This window comes from Protopterus annectens, chromosome 8.part0 (genome assembly GCF_019279795.1).
Source record: "Protopterus annectens isolate FY-2018-M chromosome 8.part0, PAN1.0, whole genome shotgun sequence".
NCBI lineage: Eukaryota > Metazoa > Chordata > Ceratodontiformes > Protopteridae > Protopterus > Protopterus annectens.
This window is the reverse complement of record NC_056741.1, coordinates 1987625126-1987644079: the sequence shown is the minus strand read 5'-3', so window position 1 is coordinate 1987644079 and position 18954 is coordinate 1987625126. Positions and strand designations below refer to the sequence as shown.

At 37.5% G+C, this 18954-nt stretch overlaps 1 protein-coding gene across 1 annotated transcript in view; it reads right to left on the bottom strand.

Moving 5' to 3' along the window:
- The window catches only part of LOC122808598 (junctophilin-3-like), a 1013050-nt gene that overhangs the window by 724070 nt on the left and 270026 nt on the right, over nucleotides 1-18954 (bottom strand). The window lies entirely within an intron of this gene.

The following is an 18954-nucleotide window of genomic DNA, read 5'->3' as shown; positions in this document are numbered from 1 at the left end:
CCAAGCATGTCTTCGAATCACAGAACCTGTAACTGCGGCTCTACGAGAGGCCTCTAAAGAATTAAAACCACATTGCAGAGTATGTTTTCTCACCTGTTCTACTGCATGTAATAAATCCTGCATTTCTTTATAGTCAGGAGCTTCTGAGCTCACAAGCATTTTCTGTTTTAACTGAGCCATCAAATATTGTTGGCACTTAAGCATGTGAAACTGGCAATTTAAAGCCCTTACTGCTAAAGTTGCAGAAGTGTAAACTTTCTTCCCCCATCTATCCAAAACTCTGGAATCTCTGTCAGAGGGTACTGGATTTTTTGCAATTGCAGCCTTAACCCCTTTTGGACTCTGGGAAATAGTTTCTGGATCAGCAGAAGGGTTTCTATAAAGAAACTTGTGAGAGTCAGGGACTCTATAATACCTATCTGGCTTGGCTGGTGCAGGGGGCAAAGAATCAGGAGATAAGCTGGATTCAGAGAACACATCATCCACAATATCTAGCACAGGCGGAATAGCCAGGGGCCTGTGCTGAGGCAATAAAAGGAAATCCCTGAACCTTTTCTTGGATTCTGAATAATCCTGACTTTCCCAATGGAAATGCTCCCTCATGGTATGTAAAGTTTCCCCAAAAGAATAATCCTCAGGAGGAGAGGCTGAAGGGATAGATTCTTCAGCATCAGAGTCCTCATAGGGGGGTAGAGAGTATCCCTGGTCTGAAGAGGAATTAGAGGAAATGGAAACCTGATCAGAGGAATCATAGTCTGTATCCTGCCTAGGCCTTTTGTCAGGAGGGGGATGGGAACCCCTGATTAGAGTAATGAGGTCTTTGGCCATTTTAAGCATCTGTTTCTTAGGCATGGAGGACTGTCCAAGAGAATGCTGTACTTGCTTCTTTGTCTTTAATGGTACTTTTGTCTTGGCTGTTGCTTTAATGGTAAGTTGTGAAGGTCTGAAAACACCCTCAGAAGCCAATGCCTGCTCAGCAGCTCCAGACCCATCTGAGGGATTAGTTTCCATAGGCCCAATACCTTGAGTTTCCAGAGGCCTAGTTGTCTCCACGTGGGAGTCAGAGGCGGTCTGTGGCTCTGAGGTAGCGGGTGTCAGGGGCTGCGAAAGTGCCTCCCTGAGAACCGACAAACCAGCGACTGGCCTAGAAGAGGTTTCATCGTCGGTTTTGGACCTCGGATGCCTGTCTTTATCCTTGTCTTTGCATTTTTTTCGGAATTGCGGTCGTCGGTTGATCCGACGGCATAGTATAATTGAACCTTCGGCCAAAGTAGTGCAAAGCAAAATTAAAACGTCTTTTGATTGTGCGTTTGTTAAATCTAGCACCAGACCGACAACTAGTTACTTCGTGATCAGGGCCTAGGCATGGAATAAGAGTGGAAGTCCTTATGAGGTATTTGCTTCCCACAAGAAATACAATTATTAACTTTTTCTGACATCGGTCTGAGGCAAGAAAAAAGTTTCCCCAATGGGGTACTTAGCTTTATTGAAGACTGAAATTCGACTTCGAAAATCAGGAGTCGGCCGACCGGCACTTGCGAACTGCTTCTGCTTCGGGCACCGCGCGGCAAGAAAGACTGAAGAAAATGGCGTCAGATGTATCTTATATACCCCTGGCGCACTGACGTCAGGGAAGAAGTGTCAGCAACCGACGCCGGACCAAGACTTTGGAACTCTGGTCGACTGCGGGACCGCCTGACGGCAGGATAACCCAAGTGTAATGACTGCAGCAGTGTAACATGATGAACATCATAGCCAAGAGTTGCATTATGTTCAGTAAGTCCCATAACGTAATCAGATAATGTAGTGACCAAAACAATGGCAGTTTCACCTTTTTCAATACTGCATGGATGTCCTTCACAACCTACTTAGTCTCTGATGTTCTGAGACAAAGCACCAGTTCATAGGGATGATAGTATAACAGCCACAAACCATAACTTTTTAATAATAGTACGCTGAGGGAATCTTCAAAGTATTTAACTAATTCTATATACCCCACTGCACAACATCAGGAATAATTCTACCTACTCTAGGTTGGATGACTAATTAGGGGTATTAACAATTATGGAAATAATCCATTCACTCCATCTGGTGAGAATCCTCACTGCACCCATGATCATTCAGTTATCTGCCTAATGCTTTGTAAAACTGATTAAACACTGAGACTGAAATACACAGCTAAGAAATGTTAAGTGGACTGCAATAGTCCGATGTTCATAATCTGCACACCATATCAGCAACTAAATAGTGCAACAAAAAAACAAAACAAAAAAAAGATAACAGCATTTTTGGGATGCTCCCATTGCAAAAAGCTTTAAATTTCTTAGAAATTCCATTGTATGAACCCAGGACTCCTTCATTGAAAAAAAGCTGTAAGCTTACAATCTCCAAGATCTCTGCTGCAATGGAAGTGCTGTCAGTCAGCATCTGAAGCCAATGTGTGCTCCATTTGTTTATTTAAGTAATGTGTGTGTGAAGTACCCCAGTTACATTTAACTGGCGGTTAGAATTTCTGAGGCTCAAACCCTGTACCTTAGGTACAGGAGCCTGCATTCTCTACCCACACCACCACTTGTGATTCAGGGAGTTCAGTCCATAGGTCTCAACTGTCTAGATTTTAACAAAATATTTGGCTCATACTTTTGGTCTGTTCCTCTTAAAATGTGTGGTTTTCTGGCAAATCAGTGAGAATGGAATTCACTAAATAATGATAGCACTTTAAGTTTCAGTCTTCCTATCTTTTTTTGGAAACACATGGTAACACAAAATATTCAGTCTTCCTATCTTTTCTGGAAACACATGGTAACACAAAACACTATTTTAAAAACTTTCTAAGATTATACAAGCAATATTTAAAATACGTCCCTGGTTTTGGGCCTTTGCCCCCCTCCCCCAAATAAATTTTGCCTCTTTCCAGATTTCTTCTGCTGTAAAATTGAGAACTTTAGTTGTGTCACGTGGATGGTGCAGTGGTAGTGTTGTCACCTCACAGCAAGAGGCTCTCTGGTTTGATTCTTGGCTGGGTGCCTTCTATGTGGAATCTGTATGTCCTCCCTGTGTTTGTGTGGATTTCTTCTGGGTGCTCCAGTTTCCTCCCATGTTACAAAGACATGCGTCTGGAGCATTTCTCCCTGGGCCTGTGCTGAAATTGGCTTTGTTCCAAGTTGGAGGTTCATAGGTAGGTACTAGGCTATTGGCCCTAGGGCCTATATAAGCCTAGCCAAATGGTACCCTGGCTTTTGCCACCCAATAAAATTATTTTCCTGTGCTCCTGTCAAGCAGAGCCACAGAAGTGATCCCGGGGTGAATTTCCTATCTCCCATCCAATCATCACGATTTTTCTTGAAGAGTGCTAATGAGGAGCTTTGTTTGATATAGAGGTAGTTTGTTCCAGAGTATGGCAAGTCTCTGAGATAGGAACCTATCCCTCCAGCATGTTCTGTTTATTGTGATGACAAGGTTTAGATTCCTATAGCGTGTAGCTCGGAGGGATTGGGATTTCTTTACGGGAGCATGTCCAACAGCTCTGGGTTTGACATAGCTTTGTATGTTAGGCAGAGATCGCCTCTGAGTAGGCGATATGCAACAGAATAAAGCTGGAGTTTTTTGAGACGGTCTGCATAGGGCATCTGTTTGAGGCCAGTAATCCTCTTTGTGAGGTATTTCTGTGGCCTTTCCGGTTGTTGTAGATGTCTTGTCAGGTACATACCAAAAGGGGCGTTGTACTCTATAATAGGTCTAATGAGTGATGAGTAGAGGGGAACAATGACCTCTTTTTTCCTGGATGAGAAACCTTTTGTGATGAGGTGTGCCACGTAGAAGAATTTCCTGACTATTGTGGCGATGTGATTATCAAAGGAGAGACTACTGTTCACCTGTGTCCCAAGGTCTCTTATCACACTTTCGATGTTAAGTAGACTGCCACCTATGTGGTAGTTCATGGGTACAGAGTTTTTACCAAAAGGGATGACAATGCACTTTTTGGCATTGAGGTTGAGGCCATGGCTTTGACACCAGGCATCTGTCTCAGTGAGGCCCTTTTGTAGGATGTTCACATCGTTAGGAGAACTGATTATGGCTCCTAGTTTGCAGTCATCTATGAACTTTGTTAGCCAAAGACCTTCTGTGCTAGCCTGTACTTCAGAGAAGTAGATACCAAACAGGAGAGGACCTATGACTGAACCCTGTGGTACTCCACTTGTCACTGGTCTTTCCTGTTAAATAAATAAAAAAAAAATTACAAGGAGCTGAGAGTTTCAGAGGAAGAGAAGTTTAGTGCTGCTTATTCCAAGTCTGTTTGCACTGTTAGTAACACAACAGGTAGTTGCCTTACATTTGATGTAAAAGGCTGTGGATTCTACTCCCACAGTATGCAGATGGATCGCTGATACTGTACTGTGTTGTACTTTAAAGAGAGTGGATGCTGCAGTCCTGTGAATGTCCTCCTTTGGAGGAATTACCTAACTTATCAGTTTGCCATCCATTCCCTATTGCAATATTACTAGCTTATCATTTTTTAATGTAACATAGGCAAATTATTCTTCAAGGGTGACAGCCTCTTTATTTGTAGATGAAACAATTAAATATAAAGTTGTTTCCTAGCAGCAACCTCTTTATTAGTTACAGATCACTTTAACGTGGAATTATTTAAATGACTTACTTCTGCAGAGAATTTGCATATTTACTGATATTGGTGGATTGTAATGACAGAAGTTTGGTGCTGTATTACACAAGGAATATAATTTAATACAATCAGGAAGGTGAATCAAAGAATGCATACATGTATGCATGGCCCTAAAAATGTGTTTGAAAACAGCCCAGAGGAAAGTGTGAAAGGCTCAAAATCATGGGCAAATTTCAAGTTTTACTCTTGTTACCAAGCAATGGATGAAAGTAAAACTGTTCACATCACATTACCTTGACCTGGCCAAGCCTTTTGACACAATCCCCTACTCAGGTGTAGTACAAAACATGAATAATGCAGGAGCAAAGACTTGCATCACTAGCTGGATTGCCAACTTGCTTACAGGTTGCAGGAGATCAAAATAGGGGAAGAGCTCAATCACCAATGGAGTCCTCCACGGTTTGGTAGAGAAAGAGACCAATCACCAATGGAGTCCTCCAGGGTTCGGTGCTGAGACTTTTTTTTGTTTGGTAGATACATCTCAAGTAAAAGGAAATACCAAAGGGCTTTGGCTGGCTAAGTCTGGGATGACTGCAAGCTAGGAGCAGTTATTGAATCCCCAAATGACTTAACCATCATGCAGGAAGGTTTGTCCCAAATAATAACTGGTGTCAAAATCATGACAATGCCCTCTGAGAACTGACCCAATTGTTTGGCAGTTGGGAACTTGTGTGTACAGTGACTTAACTTTTGACCAGCATGTGCCCAGAGTCATAAGAAAGCCTTTCTACATTGCACAGCTTATAAACAAATTGATTGTCACTAGATCTAGAGATGTTGTTGTCCCCATTTACAAAGCTCTCATTAGGTCAATCATTTTGTATAATGCCCATTTTAGCATGCATCTGTCCAGCCCCATGCAACAATTGGAATACCTTCAGAGATACCTTACTAAAAGGATATAAGTCCTAAACAATAGTTCTTGCATGGACCACCTCAAAGATTTATTACTATACTCAGTATCCTACAGAGAGCTTAGAGTTGACATGTCTGGCATAGAAGGCATCCTCCGACCCAATACAGATGGACCTACTGAACATCAGGAAGTCAAATGGCATCAGAAATACTCAGTCCAGGTATCCAAACTGAATGTTGTGGAGAGATGGATATATATCACAGACACTACCACTGTTCCAGAATAGACTATCCATACAAAAAACAAAGCTCATCCTTCCACATTCAAATGCAACTTGGATCTAAGGATGGGTAATAGAAAATGTACTCCAGGATTTCCCCTCATGCCACTATTGGATAGAGGCAGTTCCTAAATGCTGCGTCCCTTACAAGGGTCTCCTCAAATTATCTATGGTATGATCACAGTTATTCTCACTAGGGCTAATATACAGTTATCAGCCATGGGATAGGTACGACCAATCAGGAAATGTTAATTCAAGCTTAAAATGTCCTTCAAGTGAACCTATGCTGTGGTAGTAAATAGTTATAAAAAAATGCCCTTTTTAGATCACTAAGTGCCCCACTCACCCCCCCCCCCCCCGGTCTTCACCAGCTTCCGGCACCTATGTTCAAATGTGTAAAATTATTAAAACAAAAGAAAATCAGTAACTACTGAAACAGGCAGAAGAATATGTGTAACACATGTAATACAGTAAAAGCTGAATGAGGTAGTCTCAGTATATGCACAATACATACAGATGACTCAGCCATCTGAGTCACAACAACTGCATTAGCTAGGGTTCCAGTATAGTACATTATATACAATTTAGTTAATCTCAGCATATGTACATTAAGATATTTGCAGATGGTGGAAGAAAAGCAAGGTGATAAAGGTGAAAAATTAATGACAGCATGCAAACCTGAAAATGAAAGAAAGTGTAAGGGATAGAAAAACAAAAGTATTAGCAGTGGTCATAAGAATGTATTTAAGAGATATAAGGTGAAGACAAAGGAAAGTTAAAAGATATTGGCATGTTTTGCATGCATCACTAAGGAGACATTTGTAACAAGTTTGGGGGAATAACAAGACACCTAATCACATTGAATAAACAGGAAAGTAAATGAAAAAAAACTAAGGAAATGCTGGAACTGTAAATATACATTTATATATATATATATATATATATATATATATATACACACACACACACACACACACACACACACACACACACACACACACACACACACACACACACACATATATATTTATATATTTACACACACACACACACACACACACACACACACACACACACACACACACATATATTTATATATTTACACACACACACACACACACACACACACACACACACACACACATATATATATATATATATATCTACAAATGAAGACAATGGTAAAGCTGTATAAGAGGATTAACCATGATACTAAAGGTGAAAATGAATCTTTTGAAGTTAAAATGTAAATATCTAGGTGATACTACATGTGCAGCACTATGTAGGCATATTATGGTATTCTTTAGCACGTTTTTAGATAAGGCATGTGTTATGGCTGATTTGATTTCCATGGAGCTGTGTAACTCTGGAGAATGTTAGCAGCTGGTATCTATGTGACTGGCACTACTTAATGCCCTCTTTTTAGGGAGAAGAGTTTTGTTGGTTAATCCCATGGCTGTATTTGTAAGGGTACCAAAACAGTAGTGGAAAACAAAATTTTTATGTATTCATTTGTTAGCAAATGGGGTGCGTTTTCTTGATTTTTATATTTTGGGGTCATCCAGATAAGGTCACTTTCTATATAGATGCTGGGCAGCAAATATAACTACTTTGTAGTGTGCCGCTGATAGCTTCAAAGAGACATACTACTTTTTGTGGATGTTTCCTATGGCTGTAGCACAACAGAATAGTTTAGGAATTAGAAGAAAGTTAGCTAGAGTTTGGCTTTCAGTGACAGACATCTCTTAAATCTGTAGAATCTGCTGAGTTTCTTGCTGTTCTTGAGAGTAACACAAGAATGAGTTATTCTGTGCGGTGACTCCTAGATACTCCCATTGTGTGACTATTTCAATGGTGCCAGTTTCACTTTTTAGGGAGGAGTGCTATCCAGAGTAATGAGATCTTGGTGGCATTTTCCAAATAGTAATAGTTTAGACTTTTTTTAATTTACTACCACATTACTTTGATGAAAAAGCACAGATAGATTATTGAAGAAGGATCAGATTTAGCAAATCAGAAGTGTCACTTTATCTGGAAGGGGTCAGAAGTAAACATTCTTCTAAAAGGCAGCATGCACACTGTAGCTGAGAAATAATGCACAAGTTCAGTCCCAGCACTGTAGGCAACTTAGGCTCATACATGTCAGATGGGTTGGGCAAAAACAAATTAAAAAAAAAAATCACCCAGCTACAGATGACAGTTTGCCAGGCTCCTGACTCTTACCCTATATTTCTGGCCACAAGCATGATAGTCCTTATAAGTAAGTGTCTATCAAAAGGCAAGAATCCAAACTCTCACACAAGGATGTAGAGCAACAACTGATCATGAACATTGGATTGTGTAAGGAAGGGTTTATTTTGGCTGATGTAACTAGATGTGTATTGTTAGAGAGGACCATAAAATAATATACGTTTTATACAGCTATATAAACTCTTTCATGAAATATCAAATGTTCAAAACAGTAAACAGAAAAGGATCAGTCATAACACTGAATCAGAAAATATCAAAAAAAATATTTTATGCAGGTTGGCAAGACTCCCTGCACCCCCATACCTCATGATAACTATATATATATATATATATATATATATATATATATATATATATATATATATATATATATATATACATATATATATATATATATATATATATATATATATACATATATATATATATATATACACACACACATATATATATATATATATATATATATATATATATATATATATATACACATTCTGAGACTGTAGAACAATCAGGAAAGGGCAAATTCTCAAACATCACTGCAGCACAATCTAGCACATACGCCAGCCGGTAGGCAGCAAAACAAAAACAAAATGGTCACTCTTTTGTGTGTTCACTCTTACAAATTACACCTATATATATATGCATGCATATATCTATATATATATATATATATATATATATATATATATATATATATATATATATATATATATATATACACACACACACACATATATGTATATGCAGATAGATATTTATATAGTTTATTTATTGATACCATTGTTTACCTTTCAGCTTATGCATATTATCAGCTATTATTTTTTAACATCTTTATTAAACATGACATTAAAAAACTGATATAACTATGTATACAGTAATACAAAAGAAAACAAACCATATTAACATTTATTTTATTTTCATAATTAGAAGTATGACTACTGTTTCACTCTACTTTTTATATAATTAATCTGTAATTTGATACTTAATTTTCTCTATGAGGAAAGGTCCAAAGACAAGTCCATTTACCTGGTTATTAAACAAATAATGCAAAGGTGGAAGCATAAGTAGGGTTTGAGTAACACTATTAAAGGGGTGCATTAGTGTGACAAGTGGACAAATTAGGCCTCATACTGGGAAAGAAGCCATGCAAACTGATTGTTGTACAAATATTGTTTTAAGGAAGGAATTTTTTTTGTTTTTATATTTTTTCCATAGGTGCCAAGTATTTTATAAAATACATCATACATACAAATAAATAATTTTTTTACACTGGGTTTCAAAAGTGATTTTTTTCAAAACTCTATAATATGAAAAAAACATAGAGTATAATTTAAGTAATGGAGCACAAAATGACTTTTTTACAAGTAAAAGACTTTTTGTATAAAGCCAATATTTATCTGAATGCAGCACAATTGCTTTGCATGACAATGTGTGTTAGTGTGACACACACATGCACACATAAACACACAGGGGTTATGCTTGTTGCCCATATCCAAAATTAATCTGATGTACTGACAGTCATTTCATGGAGATAAGTGCACCTGTGAAATCATCAATGGTACATTGCCACATTCCAAACTGACCACTCTTTTTTTTTTTCTTTTTTTTTTTTTGTCTTTCAATTCATAACATATCTGTAGTGCATAGAGTGCCATGATTATTTTCCAAATATTGGGAAAAGATAAACATGTTAACCACTTCCCTAACATGAAAGTGTTGTACTAGGGAACAGTGAAAGGGGGCAAACCAGCCATAACATGCTATTAGTACTTCACATTACCACACTTGGCAAAAAGTGTGACAGTCTTACATACCTCTCAACTTTCCAGATTTTTGCAGAATGGCCATATTTTTGCCTCATACTTTTGGTCTGTTCCTAATAAAATTTGGGATTTTCTGACAAATTAATTGGATGATCTGAGGATTAAAGTAAGTAAATAATGATATTCATTTGTGTTTCAGACTTCATATCCTTCAGAAAAATAAATGCTAATGCAAATCCTGTTATTCTAGCAACGTTCTAAGTTTATAAGAACAATATTTAAAATCTGTCCCTATTTTTAGTCCTTTGTACCCCCATTGTATAAGGCTTTGTCCAGACTTTTGCACTAAGAGGTTGAAAGGTATGGTGACAGAACAAAGTGACTAACAGCTTTAAAAAGGCTGCTTCACCTTCTGCCAGAGGGATATTTCATTTCTGCTTCTTGTATCTCTCAACTGTCCCTGATTTTACAGAATATCACTGATTTTGTTTCATATCCCTTGTAAAATCTTTAATCTTCTGGAATAACATCACGGGTTACACACAATAATGGCACTCAGTAGAGTTTCATACTTCTTATTATCCAGAAAATGCATATTGATATAAAACCTGCTGTTCTGTTAACATTTTAAATGAATTAAAGGAATATTTAAAAATTGTCCCAGATTTTGATCCCTTGTCCCACATTATTTTTGTATTTTTCCAGAATTTTTAAGAAAAGAAATTGGCAAGCATGCTGCTGTCTGTTTGACAGCACTCACAAAGTATTTTACTGTCTTTCAAAGCGACTAAAAATGTTGTGCTTCTGCACTTTTTTCTTTGTCCCTTTCTTTGCCTCTGCCTTTTTCTTTGTTCTGTAACTAGCAGTACATGGATCAGGTAAAGCTCAATGTACTACAAAGAATCATGAGTGGGTCTCCAGTCATAACCCTTATTATGTGCTCTCAACATTGTTTTCAAGATTCACCTCTCCAGCTTCACTCTTGAAGTGAATTTCTTGGCATCCATGTGTCAAACACATAATAAGTGGGTTACGTACAGAGACCTGATCATAACCCTCTATATATAACATTTGTTACCTATGCCATATCAATAGTACTTTCTCATAACACTTACTTCTCAAAAAAGTGATATTTTCAGTGTTTTAAATGTTATGGCAGAAAACACATCTTACGTGTTTAGAGAGATATACAAGTTTGAGTTTCCTTGATTCCTTGTCATCATAAGACCTAAGTATCCTGGTATTTTACCCATAACATTTTATAAAAATAACTAGAAGCAAAATACAGTTATTGATTCTTGTAGGCAGTGCCGAATTCAGATCAAAATGTTCATTAAAACCTGATAAACTGTAGCAGTTGTAAAACATTCAGTATGCAATAAAAGTGTAGCTACAAGGTATCTTCAGAGTAACAAATATAAAAGCTTTCAAACCATTAAGAAAGTGCTGCTGCTACTTCAGGCCTAAAAAGTTATGTATGCAAGTTTAAATTTACTCTTTTTTTCAATCTTGTGGCATAAAAGTCACATTAAAATGGATTTTTTTTTACTAAAATTCAAGATGCAGCTGCTCATTTACCTTTAAAGATAGGAGAACAGTCTGAAGAAGTGCTACAAATAATTATTCCATTATGTATTGCATGTGAAAATTTCATGAAAAAAGGTCAACTTTCTGCAAAAACAGTCATTTATATACAGGAAATAAAAAATGCCAAAACAATAGTATGAGGACAGCCCTCTTGAAAACAGTCAGTAGTAAAGGGGATAAAAGATATATAGCCAAATCTTCTTAAAATGTAAAGCATATTAAAGCAGTTTTATTTGCCGAACATACAGCCCCCCATTTGTGAAAGTGTTACATTCCATACAAATTTTGTTAACAATATTCTTTGTTCCACCTTCTTGTATGAATTTAGAACCCAATAAACTAGAGTTAGTGGAAGCCTTAGGAACAATATTGCTATGGTGCTGGTATTACAATCCTGAAGTCACATAACCCCAGGCTAGAAAAGTTCCCCTCTCTCTGAGTTTTTTTCAGCTTCAAAGTAATAAAATATAAGTAAGAGAAATGTAGCCCCTCCATATAGGGGTGTAAGGGTCCTGTTCAGAGCTAAACACTATGCTAGTATTTTTCTTGAATGACATTTTTCTAATGTGTCAAAATGTTGACTTTTTAAGAACTTTTTGGTAAACTGTAATTCTCAGAAAACTGATTCAATGAGCTACCATATATCTAGACTGAAATTGGGAATAATCAAACAATTACTTTCAGAAAGTATCAAACATATTCCAAGCACAACAGAATGGAAAACTGGAATGCTGACAAAGATAAAAACTAGTTCTCTTTTTGTTTTACCAAACAAGTTAAAAAAAATACAGTGATAATTTAGTATCACTCACAGGAGTCAAGACTCCAAACTAAAAAAGATTTTCTAATTCATGTACACAGGTATCTACAGTGCTCAAATATTGTTTTAATAATACTAGACTTATAAAGCAAACATTCCTCTACTTATTGTAATGACTACCTGAAATACAGAAATTATAAACATTTAACAAATTTAAGATACATTACCTATATCACATAATGTCTATTTCATAAGAGATCCATCTTTACATATACTTAAAAGATAGAATCATGTGACTAAGATCCAGATGACCCAATTAGTCACTTCGGCACTGAACAGCTGGTTGGGGGAAGTGGAACTGACTGACAAATGAGAACTCCCCTTCCTTAGTGGGCAAGAGATGGGTTTCTGCATGTAATGAGGCACCTTCCATTGGAGACTGCTGGGTGATACTGTGGCTATGGGTGGACTGCTGAGTATTTGGCAGTGGGGGAGGGGGGCCTAGAGCTGACAGCTTATGCATTGATGTGCATGATATTACTCCATGCTCTACACCAGTTACAATTTCCTCCTCTTGCATAATCAAAACTCCCACACCAGAGATGCATATGGTGTCTTCCCTCTCTCCGAGCTCTTATCCTAAAGGTGATGGAAACCTCCCTAGTTAATGCTACAAGGGATTTCTGACCCTAAAGAGATGGGAGCACCCATCTCATAAATCATATGGCAAGATCACACTGCTGTCATAAGAATGACACAAATGAGTCATCAGGACATGGGACAGAAAATCAGCAGTGGAGGATAGGGGTAAACAAAATGAGATAGAAGGCCTCAGCATTTCATCAACTACCTTTAATTTTAGAAATATTCTTAGAGCAACAGATAAACATCCATACAGTATTTCCCTTATCATGAATTAACAAAAGCTGAAATATCCAGCATATTCTGATGACTAATCATTACTAAATTCCTATGTAAGCAGAACTATTAGAAATTGTTGTAGAGGCCAACAAACTAAATGGGTAAAAAATAATCCCACAAAAAGTAATGTGTTAGCCATCAAAGCTCCTGTCCCCTTCATGTAATATTACAGTGATACTTTTCATTATTGTATTCTGTGAGCTGGAATCTGTTTTGTTCTACCCACACAATTCGCCCAAACCAATATTTCTTCTTCTTTCTCCAAATTAGCTAATTCATTCCACAGTGAGGTTGAGAGCCAAACTCCACCACAGGCCAAGTGAAAGCCCCAAGGCTCATTCTTTGTCAGTCTAGGACCAAGCCCAGTTGGAATACTCATTCTTCCAGGGCAATGTTTGTGAGGTAGGGAATGGTCCTATGCGGGAATTGCATGCGGTCTCCTTCCAATCCCCAGCCTAATCTCACCCACCCTTTTGGTGGATATTGTCTAATTCATGATGTGATACTGAAAAAAGCACATGTCCACACATGAACCTCCTAACTCTAGCTTAAGCATTAAGCAACTATGAACCTGTGGGCTGCATTCTGCTGCAAAACTCCAGCTTGCCAGCTGATGTCAGCAGTGCAAAGGTTCTGATCACCTTTCTTTTCCCTCCAACTTGAATGAACTAGTGTTACCTGGTCTTTCTCATTATACTAGCTTGGCCATTAGAGCTTCATGTGCTACTAATCCAGCTCAGGTCATCTCAGATACAGTTTGGGCTCGATATCGCTCTGCCACAGAGCCAGGTAGCTGGAAACTGTTTTAGAATCACTGTTCAGTGGCAACATGGGATGTTATAAAGCACAATACATTTTGTGGCTGTATATCAATTGAGTAGTAACACCCTTCCTCCTTGAATATGCTTTGCAGCTATGGGAGAACATCCTTGGATCAACACTGTCTAGAACTTTACTAGGAGCTTACCTTTCCCCACACAGTGATGATGTTCATGGTGTCCACAGTGACCCTTGCCAACTGCTATCTGTCTCTCTCAGCTGCTGTCTGTTTAACACTATGTGACTGATCTAAGAACTGGTTTGCTAATAACTGGACTTCAGCTGCCACTGCTTTATGCCATTTTGCAAGAATTTAGTGCATACCCTTCACAACTGTGTCTCTTTTTCATTCTCTCCAAACACTATATATTTTACTGGTAATTTACTGCAACAGCAGTGCGATTAAGTCATTTCCTGTACAGTTTACACTCTAAACATATAAAAATCACTTTTCAGTACAAACATTTTAAATGGTACCATTTCTCTGATCCAGTACTGTAAGTATCAAACAAAAGACAGAGGAAGGCCTATATGGAAAAATATGATATGCCTAATGAAAAGACCCTCCTGAAGAAATACTGGATCTATGACAGTTCTTTCTTTGACACATACAATTATGAGATAATGCCAAAAATGGCAGGTCACATATAACAAAATAATACATTTTAAAGGACAACTATAGTCATAAATACATCTCTTTATCTCACAGTACATTTTATTACCTACCAAACAGCCATACACAGCTCCATATAAATAAAGCATGTCTTATCCATTTCCCACCTTCTGTGCCATTACTGTGCCATTCAATTTCTTCAATACATCACACAAAATTTTCATATGAAATCTTGAAATATTTTCTTCAGAAAAGTATCCCAGGAAGAGCCCACATTCCAAGATGTTTATAGACTTTCTTTCTTTCTTTCTTTCTTTCTTTCTTTCTTTCTTTCTTTCTTTCTTTCTTTCTTTCCTACTGGGGTCATAAATATATTAAGCCTCTGGGAATTCCCAGGTCTTGTATTCTATAGTGTTAACCCCAGCTGACAGAACAGATGAAGCTAAAGTCTTAGGAAATACAATACTGATGGCTGATTCAGGAAATGAATGAAGGGAAGGGTCTGTCCAACACAACACAATTTAAGCAATGGCTACAACTGAAGAAGAAAGGTTCTTCCTATTTAAAATGCGAAAAGGAAGAAAAAGCAGACAGTGTCACTGAAAACAGTAACATTCTGTTCATAGATTCCAAGAGTAAGCACTAATTCTAAGTTCTGACATTCTAAAATAACAAACACAACAGACTGCAGAGAAGGATTTTCAGTATAATGTTCTCTTCTAGAAAAGACAGCACACTGGGGTAAGAAGAAATCTTAGCTCCAAAAAAATCAGGTAAGCAAGGCCAGGCAACTTTCCCAAAAAGCCAGTTTTAAGAGATAACAAATTAAAAAAATAACTAGCTATAAGTACAGTAGGAATATTAGTACAGCAATAGAATGTTAAGATTAAAGAAAACATCACCTGTCCAGTTTTTGAGCATAATGATCCCTGAGAAGCACACCTTCAGGAACTTGTAAGGATACTGATTTAAGACTTCCAGTTTCAATGCAGGTAGAAAGAAATAAAGCATATTCAGTGATGGCATGGACAGTTGACAGCATCTAGTACACCACTTCAATGCACACATACATATAGACACACACACACACACACATACACACACACACACACACACACACACACACACACACACACACACACACACGCACACACGCACACACACGCACACACACACACACACACACACACACACACACGCACACACGCACACACACACACACACACACACACACACACACACACACACACACACACACACACACACACAGACACACACACACACACACACACACAGACACACACACACACAGATACACACGCGCACACACACACACACACACACACACACACACACACACACACACACACACACACACATACACACACAAACAAACGCGCAGATGGATCCAGCGCTAGGTGACCTAGGCAGTTGCCTAGGGCCTTGTGGTGGTGGTGGTGCACCACTGGCCAGGGGGCTTCCACATTAACATGTTAGTTAATTAACATAAAAAATACTTCCTAACACTGTGGTGGTGGCATCTTCTCCTTTAAGGAGGACCATGTGTGTCACATGCATGCAGGCATGCCAATGTGGATGTAAATAGATTCCACCCTTGCATCTGGAATTTAACCTAGCAATTTCATTAATTGAGAAAGTGTAAGAGTGTGTGTGTGTGTGTGTGTGTGTGTGTGTGTGTGTGTGTGTGTGTGTGTGTGTGTGTGTGTGTGTGTGTGTGTAAGTTAAACTAGCTGCTTCATTCTTTTCTGTACGGATTACTCTGTCATTTATTTCACTAGGAAGTACTGATTGTTTACCTGGCTATTGACTACTGCTTTATGTAGATTATATAGTCTTTTATAATTTGTCTCATATGCGGTTTTCGGTTTTAGCTCTTGGGTATGTAGTTTAGTGTTTTTATATTTTCAGGTAATTCTGTGGTATTGTTTTAGAAGTATGGTGGAAGTTATGCTCAGATGTATTTGATATATTATTTAGTTAAGATTTTAGTTAGCTTAATGTTAGTGTAGATTTTTACATTTGGGACATACCTCTCAAACTCTTAGAGTAAGAAATCTGGACAAAGCCATGAAAAAAGTGGTACAAATAGAGACAATTTTTAAATATTGCTCTTACAAACTTAGAAAGTTGATAGAATAGCAGGTTTTGCATTAGCATGACTTTTCTGAAGAATATGAAGTCTAAAAGGCAAATGTCTGTCAGATTTGCTACTAATTTGCCAGAAAGGCACAATTTTATGAAAAATGGACCAAATGTAGAATGCAAAAATCTGGACATTCTGTGAAAATCTGTACAGTTGAGAGGTATGATTTGGGACCATTTTGTCTGTAATGCCTTTTTCTAACTGGTCGTTTGTGACAATGACTTTTTCTTTTTTTGTTACTTTTAGCTTTTCATTTCAGTTTTCGTAAATTTTATTTTAAGAGTCTGAATTTTGTGAGGTATGAATGTGCATTTTGCTTCTAAAATTCATGAAGTTTATTTTTTCTGTGTAGGTATGAATGGGGTTGAGTTAAGGTGACTGGTTACATGGTTAGACTATTGAGAAATAGTTGTTGCACATAGAGTGCTGATAAATGCTTGATGACACAGAACAAGTATGGGATAAAAATATATCTACACTCTGTACCTTGTCAACATTTTTATTACACTTCTTTATCATTATCCACTGTTAGGACAAATATAGATATGATGTGAACGTGGTGAAGCTCTGTATCAGAACAGGGGATTCACTTCTTATAGTGTACTTCTATAACCATAAACTAAAAACATTTATGTAGACACCTTTTGTATTGTGTAGCTCATTTACATTTGTCCTGCTCAGCATTTGCCTGCCTGGTATGCAATAGCATATCATGTTTCTTGAAAAAAAAAAAAAAAGATCAGAGGTGTTGTTAAGAGGTGACTTTCCAAAAATGGTTGCAAGTGCATGAAACAGCTTTCCTGAGGAAGTTGTGAAATCAAAATGTGTGGCAAAACTCAAGAATGAAAGGGGTGTGCGTGTGTGTGTGTGTGTGTGTGTGTGTGTGTGTGTGTGTATATATACGCACCTGTGTCCATCCACTCATATATGCATGTGTGTGCGTACATGTGTCTGTGCACAAGTGTGTGTATGTGTGTGTGGATGCATGTGCGTGAATGTGTCTACATTTCTGTGTTTTTTAACAATAGCAATGAACGGAAGCTAATCAGTCCTTATCTTCTCCCAAATAACTGAACATTACAGTCCCATGTACTAATGTAGTTTGCACAGAAAGCAAGGATGTTTGTACTTCTGCAAGTCTAACTAATAAAGTACCCTCAGAACTACATAATGATGTAAGAAGAAGAAACAGTTCCTGCCAGCCTCTCGTCTCTTACCATCAACAAAGTCTGTGACATTTTAAACAAGTCACAGAAATGAGAAAAGTATCATTTCAAATTTATAACTACTGCATTAATCTAAGTTTGGTTCTAGTCATCTTGCTGAAAATAAAAAAATGCTAAGCTACTCCCCCTTAAAAAAAAAAAAAAAAAAACAACTAAATTATTTACAGCAATGACTAAGGTATATAATTATTCCCTGATGGCTATGAAAACAAACGTGAGAGTTAAGAAGAAAATGAAAACACGTATTTCAATTATGGAATAAAAATATACTGAAAAATGAGAATAATTTTGTACAGCAGTCCATAAAATGTGTCTAGTTTTGATAACATGCACCGTTTCTTGAAAAGGAAGAACTTTTATTTTGCTGACAAACCATTTTGGATCACCCTGTACTAAATATAACATCTTCCAAGGTAACAGGGGACCAACAGCAGCTAAGAAACAGTCAGAGACCAGTGCACTGTGTTATTTACTGTGTCAGTAATGTGGAAGTAATCTCTTTTCCTAGTACTTTACTAGAGTAATCCATGGAACAGTGTTATAGTTGACAGACTACAATAAAAACAAATTCACATGGGAACCTCTAGGAACTGTGCCATTTAATGACAAAGGGTTTTGAGGTTAATTGAGCTTCTGCTGGTGGATAACAGCATACAATATGTTTTACATCTTTTGTGATTCCCTGTATACCAGAACAGATGCTGTAAATTTATGGTCCAAACAACTTAAACCATTCACGGTATAATAACTGCCTGAAAGTCTCAGCCTCCTGTCTGTAAAAACAAAATGGAAAACCAAGGTAGCAAGCAGTAGCACAGATAATGGTACTGATTAGGAAGCAAAGTACATGTAAGAGGCTCACAAGCAGGACAGGGGTGCTGGATGGGTCAGTCTTAACAGATACATACTGTCTGTGATACATTATTTTTCAAAGACCACAAGGGGAAGTATGAAGGCAAACAAGAAAATCTGAAATGGCTGTCAGTAAAAACACATTTGTCTGATATTTAAGTCTATTTCAGTGAGCT